The 22547-nt window shown below is 35.8% G+C and overlaps 1 protein-coding gene across 13 annotated transcripts in view; it reads right to left on the bottom strand.

Annotated features, from left to right (window-relative positions):
• Window positions 1-22547, bottom strand: part of COX7B2 (cytochrome c oxidase subunit 7B2) — a 133091-nt gene that overhangs the window by 30653 nt on the left and 79891 nt on the right. The gene's annotated exons all lie outside the window — the stretch shown is intronic.

Here is a 22547-nt window from a genome sequence, read left to right as displayed (position 1 = left end):
AACATTTACACTTTCATGTAAAAAATAAGGTCTCTTATGCTGCTCCTGACATTTCTATCAGAGTTTATGAACATGATCATAATTCAACCAAATTTAGTCCTTATTTAGTCAGACCTTATATATTTATACCCCTGCCAAGTCATAATTTATGAACTTAAGAGGCAAGAAATGCAGCACAAGGCAAGTACAGAGTTTATGGTCTATATGATTTCTTAAAAAGAAAATCAAAATTTCAATTATACAGACTAAGGATGAAAAAACCTGAGAATTCAAATATCATTTTATTTGAAGTTATATTCATATATGTATCTATAAACATATATGCATTTATACAGGTACACCAAACTAACAGAAAACTACTGATTTCTGCAACAAATTAACTCTCTACATAGGTTTTACTTACGCATCTCTGAATCTCTTTATGTATCATGAGTATAAGTTGACTACATAAGGAAAGTTAATTCAGACTCTTATAGGGTATTAGAGAAGACAATAGTTTTGAATTAAAAATATGTCCAACGACAACACACTCATGTCAGCTTCATTCAGGGAGTTGGCAACCACCTATGTGATTCAACTAAGGTGATCTGAAAGATTACCTTTCCTAAACTGTTCTTTTCAAATTGCTATTATGCCAGAATTCTTTAGCATTTTTGTCTGCAATTTAGGATAATTAGGTGTATATATTAAGGCATTGAGTTTTACTTAATTTCCTCATTGCTTAGATGCTACCACTTGATAACATTTGTTTAGAGATTTAAAAATAAAATACTGCCACATTAAATTTATACACTAATTAAATTTCAGAAATATTGACATGAAAAAATTCAAAACGATAAAACACATTTTTAAAATACACACACACACACACACACACACATATAATCTTTATTTTTGAGAGAGAGAGTGAGTGTTAGCTGGGGAGGGACAGAGAGAGAGAGGGAGGGAGACACAGAACCCGAAGCAGGCTCTAGGCCCTCCTGAGCTCTTAGCACAGAGACTGATGTGGGGCTCGAACTCATGAATGGTGAATTCATGACCTGAGCTGAAGTCAGACACACAACCGACTGAGCCACCCAGGTGCCCCTGTATTTTTCACTTAAAAGAAAAAGGAACAGAAGAGTCAGCTACCTTAGGGTTTAAATGTAGTGATCACAATCCAGTACCTGATCTTCGTCTTCACAAAAATTCCTGATTTTATCCAGCACCTTATGTAGGTTGTTTAGGTTCAGATATTCAAACCATATTGTCCAAGCCACAGTCTTAAACACAAAGAGACTTAGTGCTATGGCCTATTGTATTCAGGGTACCTATCTCCTGTAAGCAGACTCCAGGAAACCACATTACCAAAGGAGTTTGTGTGGTGAGCTTTAAATAAGATTTAAAAAAATTTTTTGATTATTGAATACAGAGCACAAGGCATGACTTAAATGTCCACATACACTAGAAAAATAACAGAAAAGGGGCAAATAGGCTGAAGGTTTCCTTAAGAAACAGGCTGACATTTTTTACACTTCAACAAAGATATATGTATTCTCTGTTTTCTTAAAACATACGAAATACGATGTCCATTTGTAAGCTGATTCGATTTTCCATTGAGTCACAGACACAGAGAAATACTCTCCTACTATTACAAAGAAAACCCATGGTGTAAGCATGATTAAAAAATGAGAACAAATACTAAGCTTTAGTGTCAGGGGACAGTTGGAAACCATGGTGGACTACCAATGAAATAATGTTCTTTAATTGAACTTGACTTTTGCACCTTGTTGGAACTTGAGCTGGATTTCCATCTAATTTTATTTTTTTTGAGTGAAAGAGAAAGCACGTGTGAGCATGAGCGGGTTAGGGGCAGAGAGAGAGGGAAGCACAGAATCTGAAGTAGGCTCTAAGATGTCAGCACAGAGCCTGACACGGGGCTTCAACCCACAAACTGTGAGATCATGACCTGAGCCAAAGTCAAATGCTTAACTGACTGAGCCACCCAGGTGCCCCCAGATCTAATTTTTAAAGAGGCACTGTATCTAAGTTAAGAGTAGATTTAGTTACTTTCTTTTAAAAATATTTTTAAGAGACAGAGAGCGAGCACAAGTGAGGAAGGGGGAGAGTGAGAGTGAAATAAAGAATGAGCTGAGAGAGAGCTGCCAGCACAAAGCCTGATGCGGTGCTTGAATTCACAACCCACAAGATCATGACCTTAGCCAAAGTCCAATGCTTAACTGACTGAGCTACCCAGGGCCCCTGGGGTAGATTTAGTTTCTAAATAAGGTGCAGGGTAAACAAAACACATCTGGAAGTTATATTCAGTCTATGGCCTGCTTCTTTAAGACTTTTATCTAGGGGGCGCCGGGTCACTCAGGTGGTTGCATTTCTAGCTCTTGATTTCAGCTCAGGTCATAATTTCAAGGTTCATGGATTAGGCTCCATGCTGACAGTGTAGAGCCTACTTGAGATTCTCTGTCTCCCTCTCTCTCTGTCCCTCTGTCACTCTCTAAATAAACAAAAAAACATACATTAAAAAATAGCTATCTAGAGGAATGTTGCTCTAATCTGAATACTTGGGTCCTCCCTACACCACTCCATTATTTTGAAATCCTAACTCCCAAAGGAAATGGTATTTGGAGACGGAGCTTCTGGGAGGTGCTTAAATCATGAAAGTGGAGCCCTTATGTATGGAATTAGTGCCTGATAAAAGAGGCTCCGAGAGATCTCTGGTCCTGTTCATTATGTAAGACATGGTGAGAAGCTGGTGATCTACACTCCAGAAGAGGGTTTGTACGCCACCACGCAAGCACCCTGATCTCAGACTTGTGGCCTCCAGAACTGTTTATAAGCTACTCAGTGAATGGTATTTGTTACAGCAGTCTGTACTAAGATAGATGCTTCAGTCAGACAATGACTAAATTTTACAATTCAGAAAACACTATAGTAACTGAAAACAGTTACTACAGTAACTAGAAGTCTGTGCTCTCATAATTCCCTCATTCTGTTGTTCTCTTTGGGCTGACATGGATTTTTGCTCTCAAGCTCTAGTTCTCACAATTCCATGGATGGCTCATCATCAGTTTCTTTCTAGAAAGTCAGATATGGAATTGGTTAAGTTATGCTTTCTGTGGTTATTTTTCAGTCAAGAGGTTCAGTCTTTTAATGTTTTAAAATAACTGTTATTCTGTTCTTGGAAGGTATTTCCAATTTTTGCAAGTGATTCTCTTTGAAAATACCACTTCCCAACTTGCTTTAGCAATATCTCAGGACCTGATTCTTCTATCCATGGCTACTTTCAATGATTCAGTGCTGGATTTTAAATTTGCCCGACCTTGTCCTCAAATTCAGATAAATTATACTAACCCCCTGTCTGATTATACTTAGTAGTACTCCAGTGCTCTCATTTTGTTAGCGTTTGATGCATGTCACCACTTTTCCACTCTAAATTTTTGTAGTCTTACTAAGGCACAAAGTGAATTATTTGACAAAAGAGAAGGTGACATTTCACTTATTCTTTTTCCACTGGTAGATTTGTCTATTTCTTCTAATTCCATGTGCAAAGTATCATTTGTTGGTATTAATGGCTATATGTAGTTTACTCGGGATGTAGTTTACACCTTGCTCTTCTTTCATCTCTCCATCCATTTTTAAAAAAATTTTTATGTCTTTGAGAGACAGAGACAGAGAGCAAGCAGGGGAGGGGCAGAGAGAGAGGGAGACACAGAATCTGAAACAGGCTCCAGGCTCTGAGCTGTCAGCACAGAGCCCGACACGGGGCTTGAACCCACTGACTGTGAGATCATGACCTGAGCTGAAGTCGGATGCTTAACCGACTGAGCCACCCAGGTGCCCCTATCCATTTTGAAAGCTCAAAATATTTTACCTGAACCTCTCCTCCCCTCAAATTTCATTGTTGGTGGATAAAGACGGTAGCTGATAATAACCTCTCTTGGGAGTGGTAAAGAGACATTTTTCCTAGGACTGATTCTGATTCTCCAAAAGGGAACCAATTTAAATTTTTCAGAGATTTGATCAAATGTAAGATTTAAATTTTCACTATTCAATTCACATTGCAAGTCATTCACTCAGAAACATAGGGCACCATATAAGACAGCTTATATTTTCTTTAAATATAAATAAAGATGCACCATTTAATTTTCAAACAGATAACTGATGTTCCCATATTACTGAAATAAAATTAAGTTTCCATAAGTTTTAGTATTCTGATTTGTTACTTTAGCTACATAATTACCTTAGGTATAGACATTATATGCGATAATGCTTGATATTTAAAAATAAACTGCAAGTTGGGGCGCCTTGGTGGCTCAGTTGGTTAAGCATCTGACTTTGGCTCAGGTCATGATCTTGCAGTCTATGGGTCTGAGGCCCGCGTCGGTCTCCGTGCTGACAGCTCGGAGCCTGGAGCCTGCTTTGGATTCTGTGTCTTCCTTTCTCTCTGCCCCTCCCCGACTCATGCATGCTTTCTTTCTCTCTGTCTCTGTCTCTCTCTAAAAATAAATAAACAGTAAAAAAAAATTAAAAGAAAATAAACTGCAAGTATATTAGGTTTGCTAGTCAGATTGTTTGGTATTATTTAAGATAATGACTAAGAAAAGACAAGTTAGATTCTTTATAGAAAAGGTATAAATATGACTTATAGTATGTTATTAAAAGCATATCTTATAAAGATTATATTTTGCAAACCAGAATATCAAGATTTCTGGAGCCAAATTTTAGCAGAAAAGTCATATATTGTCACAAGAATCCTTTCTATTCAGTTTGGTGCTCTATTGCATCTGTAAAAAGTCACTGTACCTTAGGATGACTTCAAAATCTTTCATCATAGAAAGGATAATACCCAGTTTTTAGAATTTCACATTTCCCGGAAATATATTGCACATTTTTGTGCACTACTTTTATTAGCATAATCTTTTACTGTTCAATAAATATGTTATTTAAATGCTTTCTGTAATTGGGTCATATTGTAATGAACAATCCCCTGCATTATGTATGGATGTATAATAGGAAGCTCCTGAGTAATGTCTTTTTTTCTCCACATACAATGTAAAATATGTTAGAGTAGCAAGAAACTAGAGAGCCAAAACTTTTCATTATTTATGATGTCCTCAAGAAAAGTGAACGGGGTTCAATGGGACAATAGTAAGACAAATCAGAACTTTAGAGGTAGATGTTGGCTCAACGTGAAGAGGAGGATTATAAATATTAACGCTATCTTGTAAGGAAACAGGCTTTCTTGGGAGGTAGTGAGATCCCTGTTATCTGAGGTGTTCAAAGAGAACCGATGGTGGTGGAAAATTCAAACACTAAGCACAACAACAGCCAACATTCTTTTCAAGTCCCTGTCAAAAGGTGAGAATGCCAATAATCAGCAATTTTAGAAAAGACAGTAGAATATTTAAATGGAAGAATGTTTATCTAAATAGGTATTTGTTGTATATTAGAAATTTTCCTGTGCCCTGGAGATAAAATAATTAATAAGACATACTTCTGACTTCATGAAGCTTCCAGTCTTTTGGAGAAATCAGACAACAGAAAACTGTAGATGGGTTGAAAAACATGTGCCCTTGGCTCTATAAATATATGGGGCAGTTAAAGATTACCTTAAGTAGACAGACAAAGCCCATGCTTGCAGCATCAGAAAAGGAAACTTAAAAAAAAAGATTAGGTTTTAAAGAAATTTGCATGTAATATAAAACAGGAAAGTAATGATGACAAGATGACAGAAACATAACTTTTTTGGAATTATTTTCCCATTTCCTACTAAGGTGTTTGAACTAGGTCCTGATGGCAATGAGAGTCCTAATGGCAATGAGGGGCCACTAAGGAATTTTAGCTAAAGAGTAGTGTGATGATCTAAATGTTACAGAAAAGTAACCGTATGTGTAATAGGAAAAGGGGCAGATCTGGTAGCAAGATGAGCACTTCTGAAATAGACTCAGTGGTAAATTATTAAAATCTGAAGGTAGTGACAATGGGAATGCAGAGAAGGGAAGAAGATCAAGAAATATTAGCCTGTCCTGAATCTGGTGACTGACTAGTTACAGAGATGAAAGAGAAGAGGAATAATGTCTCTTGTATTTCTGCCTCTTGGATTTCCAGTGATTTTATTTCAGCAGCTGGAGACTAAATAATAAAATAAGCCTTTGGACTTCTCCATGCACCCAGGGAGAGCTCAGAAAAGAGACAAAGCACACCTTTTACCTAGATCTTTCAAAAATACAAAAGGATTTCCAAGAATTCTATCCCACATATCTAGGGTTTCTCTTGATCACCATCCAATAGCTAGCTAGTTAAAAACAAATTTTTTTAATGTTTATTTATTTTTGAGAGATAGCATGAGCAAGGGAGGGGCAGAGAGAGAGAGACAGAGGGAGACACATAATCAGAAGCAGGCTCCAGGCTCTGAACTGTCAGCACAGAGCCCGATGCGGGGCTCAAACCCATGAACCACAAGATCATGACCTGAGCCAAAGTCGGACACCTAACAGACTGAGCCACCCAGCTGCCCCTAGTTTAAAGTTAAACGCTATAGACTGTTATTCTCCTTTTAACCTACATGTTAAAAAGCCCATCCTCATCTCCTTCAGTTCAAAGTGGCAGTGTTTCTGCACGTATAATTCCATAAATTATTTATTCAGTGACAGTTCAGCCAAACCTTTGGTATTCTCTTTTGAACACGCTTTCTCAGTTCCTGCATAAGAGTAGCCTAAGAATCTTCTATATCCTCAGGTTCTAGTTCCTATTGCTTAATATCTTCTTCAATGGCCCTCTGTGTGCATCTGACCAAGTCACTCCTTCAACACTTTGCTGAGGAATCTTCTCAATGCAATACTCAATCTAATCCCTCCCAAGTTTCATCTTCCACACTAGAATACAGTTCAGGCAAATTCTCTGCCACCTGATAACAAGCTTAACCCTGCCTCCAGTGTCCAATGACATATTCCTCATTTCCATCTAAGACCTCACCAGGATTACCCTTCATATCCATATTTTTAGTATGCACTTCAAAACTCTTCCAGGTCTACCCATTACCCAGTCATAAAGCTGCTTCACATGTTAAGGTATTTGTTACAGCAGCAAACCACTCCTAATACCAAAATCCTAGTCAGCTTGAGTTGCTATAACAAAATACCACAGACTGAGTGGCATACATTTATTTCTTACCAACTGACTTTTATGTCTTACAATTTTGGAGGCTGGGAAGTCCAAGACCAAGGTGCTGGCCAAGTTGGTTCCTGGTGAGAGTTCTCTTCCTAGCTTTAAGACTGCTGCCTTTTCACATGCTGGGAGAGAGAATAAGGTCCAGTCTCTTCTCATAAGGACACATTCATCCTTCATGGGGGCCCCACCTTCATAATCTCATATAAATGTAATTATCTTCCAAAGTTTCCATCTCCAAATATCATCACAGTTGGGGTTAGGGTTTCAATATATGAGCTTTTGTAGAGATACAAATATTCAGTTCATAACAACTTATATGAGAGTATCCAAGAAAACCTCAACATATTCATTTAACAGGTACTTATTATACCTACTATATACCAGGTACTGTGGATACAGAAAAGACCAAAACAGACAGAAATTTCTGTAGTGTTACGGCATATATTAAAATGGGGAGGGGGAGGAAACAAAGTAAGTCCTGTAATGTAACAAATGGTAAATGCTAAGGAGAAAAAACAAAGGGGATGGCCACTGTTCCCTAATAATGAGCTATATAATGAGTGTGTATAATTTAGAACTAGGTATTGAAGAAAAGGCCTCACTCAAAAGATTGTATTTGAGCAAAGACTTAAATGAAATGAGACAGTAAAACATGTGGCTAATGGAAAGAAAAGACAAGAAGCAAAGCAAGTAAAAAAAAAAAATCTTCAGAGCACAGTGATCTTCGTGTGGTCCAGAGACCAGTGGGGCTGGATGATATAAACAAGAAAGAAAGTAGGCAGGAATTAGGAAATATGAGACAAGATCAGGCAGTGACTTAAAAGCTGTTTTAAAGATTTTGGCCTGCCTCTGAATGAGATAGGCCACTAATACGGAGTAATAAGCAAAAGAAAGACAGTATCAATTTTCACTTTAAAATATGACTGCTGAGTGAAAAGAGGCTACGGAGGAATAAGGGTGTAGAAAGGAGGTTCTTTTAAATCCAGGCAATAAATAATTATAGTTTAGAGTAGAAAGTAGCAACAGAAGTGGTGAGAAGTGGCAGAATTATGGATATATTTTCAAAGTAGAGCTAACAGGATTTCCTTATTAGAACGTGGGAATGATGATAAGGAGAAGAATAAAGGATGATTCCATGTTTTGTCAGCCAAAGCAAGTGAAAGAGTGGCATCCACAGGAGAGGGGATGGGAGCATGCTGGGTGGGAAAAGGCAAGAATGTTAGGTTTGAGATGTCTACTAGTCATCTAATTAAAAATACTGGGTAAACATTTGGATACGTAGTTTGGGAATACAAAAAAAGATGTGCCAAAGATAAAAATTAGGGAGTCATGATCAGCACATTGATGGTATTTTATTTAGCTCTGCGGCAGTAACAACTTCATTCCCCAAATCTCATTAGGTTACAAAAACAAATAATTATTTCTCTCTCACACTACTTCTTGGTAGCTCTATGGGCTTCATGCTGCACTTTTGTTTCTGTTTTCTTATTCCAGCATTCTGGCTGAGAGAAGAATCTCGTTCTGGGATAGATCAGTCTTGTTTTATATGAAAAAACAAGACAGCAAGAATTTAATGTATGAAGCTTCTGCTTAGAAGTGGCATACTGTCATTTCCACTCACATTTGATCAGCCTAACCCGGTCAATCACATGATCAGGCCAAAGAAGGAGTAGTGACATATACTCCATATACAAGGAAGCATTATCCAATGTTAGTCACACTGTAAGAGCAAAAATGTGATATCTTGCTACAGAGACACAGAGAATGAATGACTGAGTGCAATGCTATAATCTATTGCAGATATAGAATTATATTTAAAACCCCAAGACTAAATGAGGTCACCAAATAAGTGAATATAGAAAAAGAAAATTATCAAGGACTGAGTGCTGGATCATTCTGTCATCAGAAGGGTTGACTAGATGAGAAAAAAAACTGGTAAAGGACACTGATAAAAAGCAGTAAAATAGAAAAGGAGAGTGCAGTTAGCTGGAAGCCAACTACAAAAGGAATTTCAAGGAAAAGACAGTTATTATTTGTGTCAAATGTCAATAAGTTAATGTGAACTGACAAATGACCATTGGCTTTAGTAACATGGAAGCCTCTGGTTCTAGATAGAGAAATTTCACTGGAGAGCAACAGTCTGAATCCAGTGGTTTTAAGAATAATGGAAGAAGTACAAGGAATGTAGTCACTGTAGATAACATGTGAAGAATTCTGCTTTTAACAAAGAGGAGATAAACCAGTTAGTAACTGAAAAGTAAGGTAAAGAGGGTGCGTGTGTGTGTGCGCGCGCGCACACGCACGCGCTTTTATAATGAATAATAGCATTATGTCCTCTGATTAAAAATGATCCCATAGAGAGAGGAAAAAATAGAAGAGAAAGGGGAAAATTGCTAAAACAAGGCCCTTAACTAGACAAGAAGAAAGGGATCTTGGATACCAATAGAGGGGCTGGCTTCAGAGTGGTACTTAGAGATTTCATCTGTATTAAAATAATGAAGGCAGAGTATGTGGGTACAGATGCTGGCAGGTAGATAAGCTCCACTTTTCTTTTTTCAAATTTACATTTGCAAAAAATGCAAAAAAAAGCAGCAGACTAGGAAAAACAGAATTATCATGGTAGAGAAAGACACGGCAGGGTTTTAAGTTCCTGGTTTAGTCCTTAACTAGCCATATTACTTAAAGTAAGTGATCAAACTTCTCCATGCCTCAATTTCTTCAGTGGTAAATAGAGATAATACTGGTGCCAAAGTAATAAAGTTGAAAAGGATTAAATGACATAATGTATCTATCTTCCTTCAATAAAATATAAGCTCTGTGAGGACATGAATGTTCACCTTTTCGTTTTAAACATTATATCCCTAGTGCTTAAGTTCAAGACTTAATAGGCACACAACTAATGATGAATAAATAACATATGAAAAGTACTTATACGGTACCTGGCATATAGTAAGTGCTTAATAAATGTGACCATTATTACTACCAGTTACTGATTTTAACACCTTCACTGGTGGTTCATAGTAAAATAATACCTTCCTTAATAAAGACAAATGATACCTTCCTTAATAAAGACACAGGACATTTCCCTGTAGCTGAGGTGGGTGTGAGTGGTTAAGAGTTGGGGGAGAGTAGTTACAGAGGTGTGATCTGAAAATCAAATTCTTATTTGACTCTTATGTCAAAGTAATAGTTATTTTGAAAATTTCCAGATTCTTTATCAGAAGTATCCAAGAACAAGACTAAAACCTTTCTTATCACTATCATTTATATTTATATTTTTCTTAAAAAGAGTTGCAGAAGCTTCTATTCTCATTAAGTTTCCTTTCTCAATATATAGTAACCATGACAGTAATTGTATTCAGCAAACCAGGTTATCTTCTGAATTCTCCAAGCTATCAGTGTTTTCACTTGGTGCAAATGTAGGTAAATGCATGCAGATTTTGAGTTTCATTATTTCTCATGATTACACAACCAAAATGTCCACTGACTAGTAGAACAAGAAAACTAAATGCTATATATCAAATTCAATTATGGGTGACTTACTTAAACAGTTTTCCACTGTTACACTCAAATTTAAAAATGTACACTTAATGCTAATTCATGAGATGAAGCATATAGAATCAGGAGACATTTAAAATGATAGCATGTTTCTTGCATTTTAATCACATCAATTGATGATCCATTATGAATATATCAATTAACTCCACCAGCATTAAAATATTTGCCAGTATTTTGAACATCTGTTAATTCAGTTAACAGAATAACCAATGAAACTACATTTTCATTGTGTAGTAATTCAATAGATTCTGGGTGCCTGGATGGCTCAGTCGGTTAAGCATCTGACTTAGGCTCAAGTCATGATCTCACGGTTTGGGAGTTTGAGCCCCACGTTGGGCTCTATGCTGACAGATCAGAGCCTGGAGCCTGCTTCAGATTCTGTGTCTTGTTCTCTCTCTGCTGTTCCCCCTTCACTCTCTGTTTCTCTCTCTCAAAAATAAACATTAAACTTTTTAAAAAAATTAATAGTTCCTTCTGCCTAGTTTATTCAATTGTGAGACTTCTTTTCAAGTAAAAATACTTTATGTAGTATGCATGTTTTCTCATTCAACAAAACAATGAGTTTTCATAATTGTATACATTCAAAAAACACACTATCAAACACATATTAGATGTTGCTCTTGCACTGTAGATACTGGAAAAGTCTACACTCATTGATGTAATTCTTTTGACAAAGAGCACAGGTTTACCAAGAAGAGCTTAGAAGTCATTCACCTAATCATCCACAAATATCTACTGAATAACTGGTTACTGGCTATAATTTATTTAAGATTTATATGCTGGAGACTATGATTAGAAATATACTTAAGTTGTCACACCTAATTCCCACATTACCTAAAGAGGCAATGTTATTCCCAAAACACAGCTAAGAATTTAATAAGCTTGATTATATTAAATGACTTATCCATGGTTTCCTGGCTGGAATATGGTAAATCCAGTAATCAAACTTGGCTGCCGCTAGGCCAAAGCTCTTACTTTAAGTTTGTGATTATCATGTCCTATGCTATTACGTCCTCAGGTTACCAGATACAAAAATGAATGACATAGTCCCTTTTGCACAGTCTGGCTGGGGGACATAAGACTATAAAGCCAAAAATTCCAAAACTGAGATAATAAATTACTTTAAGAAAAATGTATAGAATGATGTAGGTATAAGATCTGTGTCTGGCAGAATTTTGTTTCCTGAGAATTTAAAACATCAGATCTCTGATTACATACATGTGAAACATATAAATACAACCTAACCTGCTACGTTGTTGTTATTGTTGTTTTTTGGTTTGTCTTCAGGTTGGCATGCCTATGTTTGTTTCTATGTATCATACAAAGAGTCACTTTTGCTCCTATATTTAATCTATTTGAACAACTATAAAATATCTGTTTCTATATTATACCAAAAGTAACATTTGGCCTTGGTCCATACTCATCTCCATAAAATTAATGAAATTAAAACAGTGCATTACTCACAACACTATGTCATTTTCATTATGCAAAGTCAATGTTTTATATTTTTCATTATAATTATCCTTGCAGGAAAGATTTTATACCTGGTAATATATTTCAATATGACAGATAAAATGACTGTTATCATTCTGACATTAGAAAAAAAATCACCCTGGTAGCAGCCAGATATGTTTACCAGTAGTTTGGATCATATAGTCAACCACATAGCTAGGAGAATGGATTTTCTATCAGAGAATGGGCAGGAGGTATGAGAAGGAGATATAGAGGAAACATACTGAGAAAGCAAAAGTAGTAGCTACCACAGTCCAGTCCTTGGATGCTAATATTCAATATATTCTTTCTTCTGATAATGGACTCCTCCCTACCTGATCATAAAAGTGGGCACATGACCCAAACTAAACCAACCATATTCTATCCTCCAGAAATTTTAGTTTCAGGGAAAAAACAGACAATCAAACACACTCAGAAACCAAAATTAGTTAGAGCTGTTTCTGATGACAAGTACACTAGAGATTCAGTCAGCATCACCTACCAGAGATAAAACCAGAGCTGCCTTGATTTCTGCTCATCTCAAGGCTTGGTTTTCAAACATTCTCTTCAATCCTTTCCTACATATTATATGTTTGACTAAGTTCTTTTTTCACGACTAAAATAATTATCATTGTAATCATAAATTATAACCTGTTACAAGTGAGGCATATGAAAAACCCAGGCAAACCTGCCATTTGTCCACTGTATTGCACATTCTACTGTGAACTAAGTCAGAAGATAAGAGATGATTTGTATGGAATATTGTTATGATATTCAGAATACGCAATAAACCTATGAGTAATGGATCCAACAGAAGCAATATAGGAAGGAAAACAAAAACAAATTGAAAACAAATATTTTGGAGACTAGAGATTGCTGACTTTTGTAAAACAGAAAAAGCCCCATGCAGCTGACCTATAACCAGGTAGCTGGCTGATCTCATAGAAACACCATTTCATCTCAGGGCCCTGATGCACACCAATGACTGAGAAAAATTGCAGTGGCAATAACAAGGTTGGTCTTGGTGAGAAAAGAACCATATTGTTGAACATACCATCACTTCTGTACTCACCCTATTCTGCCACTCTGTAAGTAAACGCACTATGAATAAGCCAAGGGTTGACTAAAGGAGAATGACTGCACCTACAAAGTGGGTCATTCTATTTACCTGTTTACTTAGAGCTTTCTTTGAAGCAAGGTCTTGCTAGTAAAAACCCACACATGTTGGGCCCATTTCATGAGGTCAGTTCACATTTTGTTTCCAGATGATAAGAATCAAACTCAAATTAGCTTAAGAAACATAAAAGAAAAAATATTAAAAAAAAAAAGAAATTAACCTAATTTATTTACCTAGAAAGATTAGAGGTGGTACCGACATCAGACATTAAGTAATCAAACATCAGTTCTCTGAAATTATCAGCTTTGCTTCTCTGTCTAGTTTCCTCATTCTTTTCCACTAAAGGTGGGAGTCACCTTTTTGGAAGAGAGCATGATTGACACAATTATGAACTTATTATATTCCCAGTGTCTGCACATTTCAAGAGCTTTTAACTCACTCATCTCAGGTTGTATGTTCATCCCAATTATAGCCAGACTTCAGTTATGTTACAACTCTTCTGAACAACCCAGTTGCCTTTGTGAACAGCAGCCCCATAAGAACCTCATGGACTAAAAAATGGTCAAAGTACAAAGAAGACGGTAGTATTATTAGCAAAACTGATACTGGGTAGACAAAAATCAAATTGTGCTTTTATAAAAAAACCAATATTTTGTAAAACAAAGCACTACACAAATTTAGCCTTAGATAGTAAAGACAGAAAAGCTTCAGAGAAATAAAAGACGCTATGTAAATAATACAGAGCTAGAATGGTCTACTTCTATATTATTGAAAAACAACTCAATAGAATTCTCAACCTTAGAATCTATGGTTCTGTCATAAGAGGCTATAATTCTCCTGACTCAATTGATGCCTTACAAATAAATATTGACTACTTAGCTTCATCTTTGCTGCTATTTAGAAGAGCTGTTCATATTCAGTATTATGTTTATTAAATATCAAAGTTCATCAGCTATTAGCTCATTGATCTTTTTTTTTTAATGTTTATTTTTGAAAGAGAGAGAAAGAGAGAGAGGGAGCACATGAGAATGGGAGGAGGAGAGAGGGCTGGAGCACAGAGGATCCAAAGCTGGCTCTACACTGACAGCAGCAAGCCCAAAGTGGGATTTGAACTCACAAACCATTAAGATAGTGACCTGAGCTGAAGTCAGATGCTTAGCCGACTGAGCCACCCAGGCACCACTAGTTCCTTGCTTTTGATAGGAATGATGATCTTGATTATCTTTAAATTCATACAAGTTATTTTCTTATTTATTTAATTACTAGAAAGTATTTATTAAGGAGAACAATTATAGCAATATAATATGCTCAAGGCATGTGAAAAGAGTTTGGGATCAAATTGCAAGGAAAAAGAAATGTAAAAGGATCTCGATAAACTTTAAGAATCCATTTCAGGGGCATGGGTCGCTCAGTCAGTTAAATGTCTGACTTCAACTCATGTCATGATCTCACGGTTTGTGAGTTCGAGCCCTACATTGGGCTCTCTGCTGACAGCACAGAGCCCTTTTTGGATCCTCTGTCCACCTCTATCTGCCTGCCTCTCTCTCTCTCTCTGAAAAATAAATAAACCTTAAAAAGAGAATCTATACTTCATCACTTCAAGTTTTAAAAATCTATTTTGATGGCATTAAAAACCAGCAGATAAAGCACAAACTTATATCACTCTATATCTCATTGCTTGTACAGTTGTTTGGTTCCCAAATCAGTAGAACTTCACTCATATGCACACTAAGTAAGTGAATGATACCCTGTAAAAGAACGTTTTACCATCAATGGTATGAAACATACTGCCAAAGGGTTAGACCTAACATAATACTGCTTTCCTGAGAAATCTCCAATCTTGATGGGAAATGAATGCAAAAGAATTCCAGAAAATCTGATCCAGCAATTTGTGTGGAAATTCCTCAAGAGTTACCTTTATTAAAATTCAGATTTCTTCCCAATACCAGCTTAAAGCCTTTTTGCTCTCACTCCATCACTACATTCTACCCAAATTAACATCATTGACAAGAACACTAAGATACTAATCAAAGAGAATGGGAAAAAAAAAACTTGGTGGTGGGGGTGACATTTTCTTCACCTAACCACATGGATAGGATGGAAGACAAACTACCCAGGAGTGAGGAGCCTGTTATCATATGGCAATACTGTCAAGTAGAAACCAGGGCTCTTCCATCTACATGTCTAATTAATGTTTCATTCTTCTAAGAACAAAGACAGAAAATTTAAATAAAATCTTATACCTTATACCTATTTTTAAGGATTGGTGACAAGAACAGAAATAATGTATATAAAATGTCTACTGAAGTGACTGACACAGTAAACAGTAGATGAAAGCAATTTTATCTTTTTGAAATTCAAAATAGTTCTTTTGGCTTTATTTTCATAGTTAAAAGGAAATATCCTTTGGAAAAAATGGAAAAAAAAAAAACCCACAAGTGAACAAAAAGAGTAAAGCGGAAAACTCTTGAATTCCCACCAAGTAGATTACTTAGCCATAACCACTGATAAAATTTTGGGATGTATCTGTTGTTCCTGTTCTTTGCAGCCTTTATTTTGTACATAAATATATATTATGCAAATTTTCTCATACCACCATCTCTTTGACACCCATGTACATACATATGTAGTACATCTTTGCATAGAGGCAACATACTTGATTTAACCACCCACCCTTCCATTGCTAAGCACTAATATTGATTTCATTCATTTTCTCTAAAAATCGACACTGTGACACTAACAAGTATTAGTGTGCTTGTTTATTTTTAAGGAGTAAATCCTTTAAGTGTAACTGGTAGCTATAATTACAGTAATTTTCTTATCAATAATAGTTACTTGTTCAATAATCACTGTCTTCCATTTTAGATTAGCAAGTAAATTTTTGAAAGGTTCAAATATATTTTCTCTTTTCCTTTCCCTGTCTTACTGATATAATCTAGTTTAGTAATTATTTCCCCAAGAATTTACCATCTGGTAGAAGGTGTAAGCAGCTGAAGAAGTCTGTCATTTATTAAAAGCCTTAAACTACAGAGGAGATTATGTCAGATATCATGGAGTAGAAAGCAGTAAGGTAGGGATGTCTGCATGGAGAAACAGATGTCTGTAGGTCCCTTTGGTAGTGCAGGCATTGGTTGTTCTCCAGGGAAGTGGCCAGACCTAAGTATGGTAGCAGAATAGCCCTTCTAAGAAACCTGAATCCTAGAAAAAAACTCCCACTCCACATCCAAGATAGTAGAGAAAATTTCTGGACTTCTAGTGTCTGTTGTGGGCTTGCAAAAGATGATGACACAAACAACCATGACAGAGGAAACAGATGCCATCTTCCATCTCCTAATCATTGCAAATTCTTTGTGTGGTTTTAGGAGGGAATAGGAGATTAATAAAGACTGATAAGTAACTTTATACCAGAATACTTGGCACACTTTACTGAACGGAATTAGAAAGTAAAAATCCAATGCAAGTACCGTGAAGTATTGAGGGAACATATTAATTGTAGCTTGGGGGATACTGAAGAACCTTTATTGAAGACCTAATGTCTAGGATGAGAATCCTAGGAGGCAGTGTCTGGCAGAGCCTTGATTGATATATGAAGACCTCTGCATCTGCTCAGCAAGACTTCATTAACCTGCAAGGAGGCTAGAGATGAATTCTAACATTACTCTCATGCCCTGCCTTGGTTCTAATCCTCTGTGTTCTCCCTATTTTCTTTCCTGCGGCTTCAGTCAATTCTAGTTTTAGTGGTTCATACTTACCTAGTTCCTGAACACCCATGTAATCTCACCTCTTGAAGTATGTCTTCTCCATCACTCTGCTTCTCTTGGACGGCTTTTAGTTCTGATGTATGTGGCCTGTGATCCCAACTTTTTTTTAAGCATTTCTCTCCTTTTTTTTTTTTTTTAATTGTGGTAATAACATTTAACATGAGATCTACCCTCTTAGCAAATCTTTAAGTGCACCATATAATGTTATTAAATATGATACCAACTCTTTACCCTACGACTATCTTGCTTGAAGTTTAAGACTTCAGGGAACAAGGCTTTCCACAAATTGAGCGAGGTCTCTGGATTTGGATTGAGAAAATGTCATGAACTAAAGACCAGGCAAGAAAGGTGAAAGGAAAAGTCACAGAATAACATTGTAGAACAAACTATGATATAGGAGAGAAGCCCCAAAATTCATAGTTTTATGTTTTTTATCATTGGTCACTTAACAGTCCAATTATATATACTTACTTCATTATTTTTATTTTTTAAAATTTGTATTTAAATTCCAGTTAGTTAACATACAGTATAATATTACCTTCAGGTGTACAATATAGTGATTCAACACTTCCATACAACACCTTGTGTTCATCACAAGTGCATTCCTTCATCCCCATCTTCTATATAACCACCTCCCTACCCATCTCCCCTCCGGTAATGATCAATTAAGTTGTACAGTTAGAATCTATTTCTTGGTTTGCCTCCTCTCACTTTTTTTCCCCTTTGCTCATTGTTTTGTTTCTTAAATCCCACATATGTACTCTGCAACCCTGATATATAAACAGCATTACCTACAAGAGCCAAATTATGGAAATAACCAAATGTACATCAACCGATGAATGGATAAAGGAGACATCACACACACACACACACACACACACACACACACAAAGCAATATTACTAAGCCATAAAAAAGAATGATATCTTGCCTTTTGCAACAATGTGAATGGAGCTAGAGAGTATTATGCTAAGTGAGTCAGAGAAAGTACAATTATATTTAAATCAACAAAAACGGAACAAGTAATGATGAATATTACATAATACTAAAAAACTAAATTAAAAAAATTTTATTTCTGTGACAGAATAAAAACATTATAACAGGATAATATGAGGCAAACGCTGCCTTTTGAGAGTTCTGATAATATTTATGTGTCTTTGAAAAACTCTGATACTTTTTAATGTATAGGGCCCATTTGTCATTTTAAAAATCTGTACCAAATGAAATGGCTATTTTTAAGGAGTCAGAAATTTGAAATAAGAAGTTAGAAATTAATTAAAAAAATTTTCTAGCCAGCATGCTTCAACCTTAAATGATAATTTTAAAATTCTTATAATCACCAGAATGCATAAAACATCTGAGTCCTGTCATATATATACACACACACACATAAATTTTAATTTACTTGTACATAAATATTTATACGCATATACATGTTATTAATCAATAAAATTTCTTTTTTAAAGTTACAAAAAGATAAACATAATTAAAGCAAAACTAATAGTAAATTCATATTGTTCCAGGTTCATAAAATACTGCAGAAAAAAATGAGAAATTTATGAATAACATTTTATCAATCTTAGTGCAAAGCAGAAAACTGCTGACCTAACCCAGCACAAGACTGATCTGTGAAACAATATTATTTATTCTCAGGATTGTAGAGAGACTTAGGTGTAAAGGCTACCATTTGTAACAAGCACCATGCTTATTCAAGCTAGTTTTCCAAAATTCCTGCTTGTTCGATTCTTTGCGTTGGGTCCTAAGTCACCTCTGGTGTATTCTAACTTGGTATTTGGTTTCTAAACTTCACAAAGTTTTTTTTTTTTACCAGGAAGCAAAATTGAGGTTTAGTTAAAAAACTTAACAGGACTCCATTTCACGGCCTGTGAATCCAATCAAGGCTCAAAAATTAGGAGGTTGATTAGCTAGGGTATGGATTATTGAGGCCATTTACGCTTCCTCTTTTGATTGCCTCTCCTTTCACTATTCAATTGTTTACCTGCATTTCTACCAGTTAATACTCAAGTATAGGAAAATCCAAAATAAACAGTAAAACAAGGCTAGTGAATCACAGATCAATACTGTTCCTCTCTAAACTTGTTAATGTTAGTGCTAATTAAAAACAAGCCTTAAAAAAAATCTCAAAACAAAAAATAGATTTTAAAAATTACTTTATCTAGGAATGTTGAAATTATTTATTGAATTAAAAGATCCTTTTGAGTTATGTGTCAATTTCATTGATCTACCACTGCTTACCATTACTATGGAAGTCTTAAAGTGAGCTATTTCTGGTGGGCATTTTACCGTTCATGGCATTAACAGTATCATGGTCCTGGAACACTGGAGAAAACCACATACACTGCAATGGGATTATACACTTCATCCAACTCAAGAGAAAAAAAATAATAAACTGTCACTCAAATGAACTACTGAAGCTTCATTCTCCGTCTTTTCTCCAAACATTAAGGTGAGCAAGGAAAGACTTACAGTTTTTTGGTGTTTCACTTTTTCCTCTGTAAACCTGGAATTGGTTTCTTTCTGTAAACTGGTCAGAGGTACACTCTTTGGAGAATTACTTTTATAGATCCAATTAAAGTGTATCCTACTAGCATTCTGAAAGTTGAGATTTAGCAAATGTTTCCAATGTAGGTGACACTTCTTGAAATTTTGAAAATAACATGAGAAAAGTGAGAGTCTCTCTGGAATTGCCACTTAGTAACTAAAAGAAATAAAGGTTATTGTATATTTTCCATCAAAAACCTTTTTTTATACGGTTTAAAACAGACAGCAAAAAATATATTGGTTTAGACAATGACACATCTTAAAATCAAGTATACTTTTATGTTGTATACTGTGTATAATTTTTATATCTGTAATCTAAGGATATCTTTATACAATGTCTGCTTACAATCAGGAAACGGAAATTTCAGGAAAAGAATAAGAAATTTATCTGCCCTAGTGTCTTCTTTGTGATTCTATTAACTTATTTGTAAATGTTTATTAAGCCTTGACCCAAGGCTAGGTTCTACAGATGACTGACAGTTTGTACCCTAAATGTATGGTTTTATTTCATTTGGAGGGGGGCAGCTAAATAGTCTCTGAAAAACCAGGCTCTTAAGCTTTTTATTCATGCATATAACATTTGCAATATTTTGAATGACATTTTTTGATCAAAAAGTTTGGTCACTTTCTTTTCAAAACTCAAATTTATATATATAGGTTAATTCATTACTTTATTATTGCTATATTTGTCTTATTGTTGCTCCTTTTTCATTGTCACTACCAGGATCCCAGTTCAAGGCTATGCCATCTCAGACAAAGACAATCCAACTCACCCCAAACTATATTCTTGCCTTTGGTATCCACCTTTTAGTATGTTCTAATTATGTTCAGCCCATACCTATTCTAGTTCCCTTTATCATACTAGCACTTTCAAGCTTAGTCTCTTACTATTCCTGAGACAAATCTGTCCAAGGAAAGCAATATATTAACAGTCACACTGGGGTCTCCTGGGTAAACACTACTGGATGAGCTCTGGGCATGTGCTTGATATTGTCTATCAACTGACAGAACAGTTGATTCTTGTTGCAAACCCTAGTCTATTCTGACTTACTGATTTTTTCCCAAAATTTCCTTAGTAAGAGTGGAGTTTCATGTAAACTTCAGTCCATTTCATGAAGGTATTTCATTTTAGCCTTAGCTAGCTAATGCCTATAGCCCAATACTATGTACTAATTAGTTACCCAAGTTTTGAGTAGAAATAGTTATTGGAAGTATTTATGACATTTTATAATTAATACTAACAAAATATTATTTTGCACAAAAAATACTGGTATGTGAATCTTGACTGACCTTCAGACCTCATTTGTCTCTTTTACTTCATAATGTATTAAACTGTCTATTGAATAAACCTTGCTAGCGAATAACCTTGACAGCTCTTTCCAGATTTGCAGTTAGTTAGCTAGAACCAAGTGCTCTCCTTCCAAACTAAACTCCCAAAGGTCCCCCAAGATCGCAAAGTGCTGGGCAGCTAGTTTTCTAACACTCAACTAAACGGCTAGCGTCTAAACCCAAACTGTCCATTTCTTCCCATACAAGGGTGTTCTTACATTTGGCCTATTTAAAGAAAACAATGGTGTTAGAGTCTCTGCTGGAATCCAAACCCTTGGAACATACAGTTGCACTCTCATCCAAGCATTCCTTTCCACAGGATGCTGAAAGAGCAGGGGATCTCTCTATCTGCTGATCCTCCTAACTGAGTTCCCAGCTTGTATTCAAAGACGCTTACTAGTATCCACCCAATTCTTTACTATACACTACAAGAAAAGACGGCATTAAAATTAACAGCTGTTTTCAATTCTGCCTTTAGTGTATACCAGTGAAATGCAATAATAAAGTCCATACGGGTACAGAGCCAAAGAGCATCTTAAATCCCCCAAATAGTTCAGTTATTATTACAAAGATCCTAAGATCTTCCAAAAGTAGGTTTCAATCTCTGTAGTAAGAATCTCTATTGTGTCCTTAATAGATCAGGGATCCTTTAGGATGGAAACTACTTTGTTAAGAATATTCCAGATCCTCATCAGATTGCCTAAAACTTTCACCCTCAGATGTTTAAACAAGAATCTTATGAAGGGTCTACACTGACCCAAAGAAGATGTCCTTGAAAACACTTCTATATTATTTGAACCAAATATTTTTATGATATTCTGAAAATAAATTACTCCCATTCTAGATTCCAGGAAGCCAAGGAAAGTATGATTCATTAGAAACTGACAAACTCCAATAGTATCACATAACCTTAATGAAGTATTTCGCATCAAAGTCACCCAAATTAGATCTTAAATGCTCTAATAGTCAAAGTTCTCCCACATATCAAGTTAGATTCACTTTGCAAGTCTAGTTTAGTGATTTTTCTAATCTTCATCACCCCACTGACACTGTAAATTAAGAATGAGTAAATGTGAAAAGGCTGAAGACCAACCCAGATCCCAAATTAAGTACCTACTACTCTTGGTGCCTTTAAGTTCCCCACTTGTTTTCTTAGCATAAAAGCACAGGGACTTCTGCCAGGAAGAATCAAGGGACTTATGCAAAATTTCCGTAAAGCTCTGAATGTATCCCTTGCATGCACAGGTCTTTAGACCTTGGAGGAGATATACTGCCTCTCAGAAAGTAAGTTCCAGGCACAATGTTAACATGAGAAGAAAGGGCCCTTTCCTAAAGATAGTTCTTTCTTACTTTAAGAGGACCTCCTGATAAACAACAACCAGCATAGAAGGTACCTCTATAATAAGATTTCAGTTTGCAGTGGTTTCCATTCGTGTGATTATAAAAAATTGGAAGATGTGTCAGTCTAAAGGGCCAGTGTTTAGGTGAAGAGCAGAATCCCAGGAGCCCAAATAATTGCTGCAGCACAATATTAAGTGGTTTGGGTTACTTGTTACATGGGCA

The sequence above is a fragment of the Crocuta crocuta genome, unplaced genomic scaffold, assembly GCF_008692635.1.
Source record: "Crocuta crocuta isolate KB4526 unplaced genomic scaffold, BGI_CrCroc_1.0 scaffold282, whole genome shotgun sequence".
Classification (NCBI taxonomy): Eukaryota; Metazoa; Chordata; class Mammalia; order Carnivora; family Hyaenidae; genus Crocuta; species Crocuta crocuta.
Note: the sequence above shows the minus strand (reverse complement) of the source record. Positions and strands in the feature narration are given on the sequence as shown.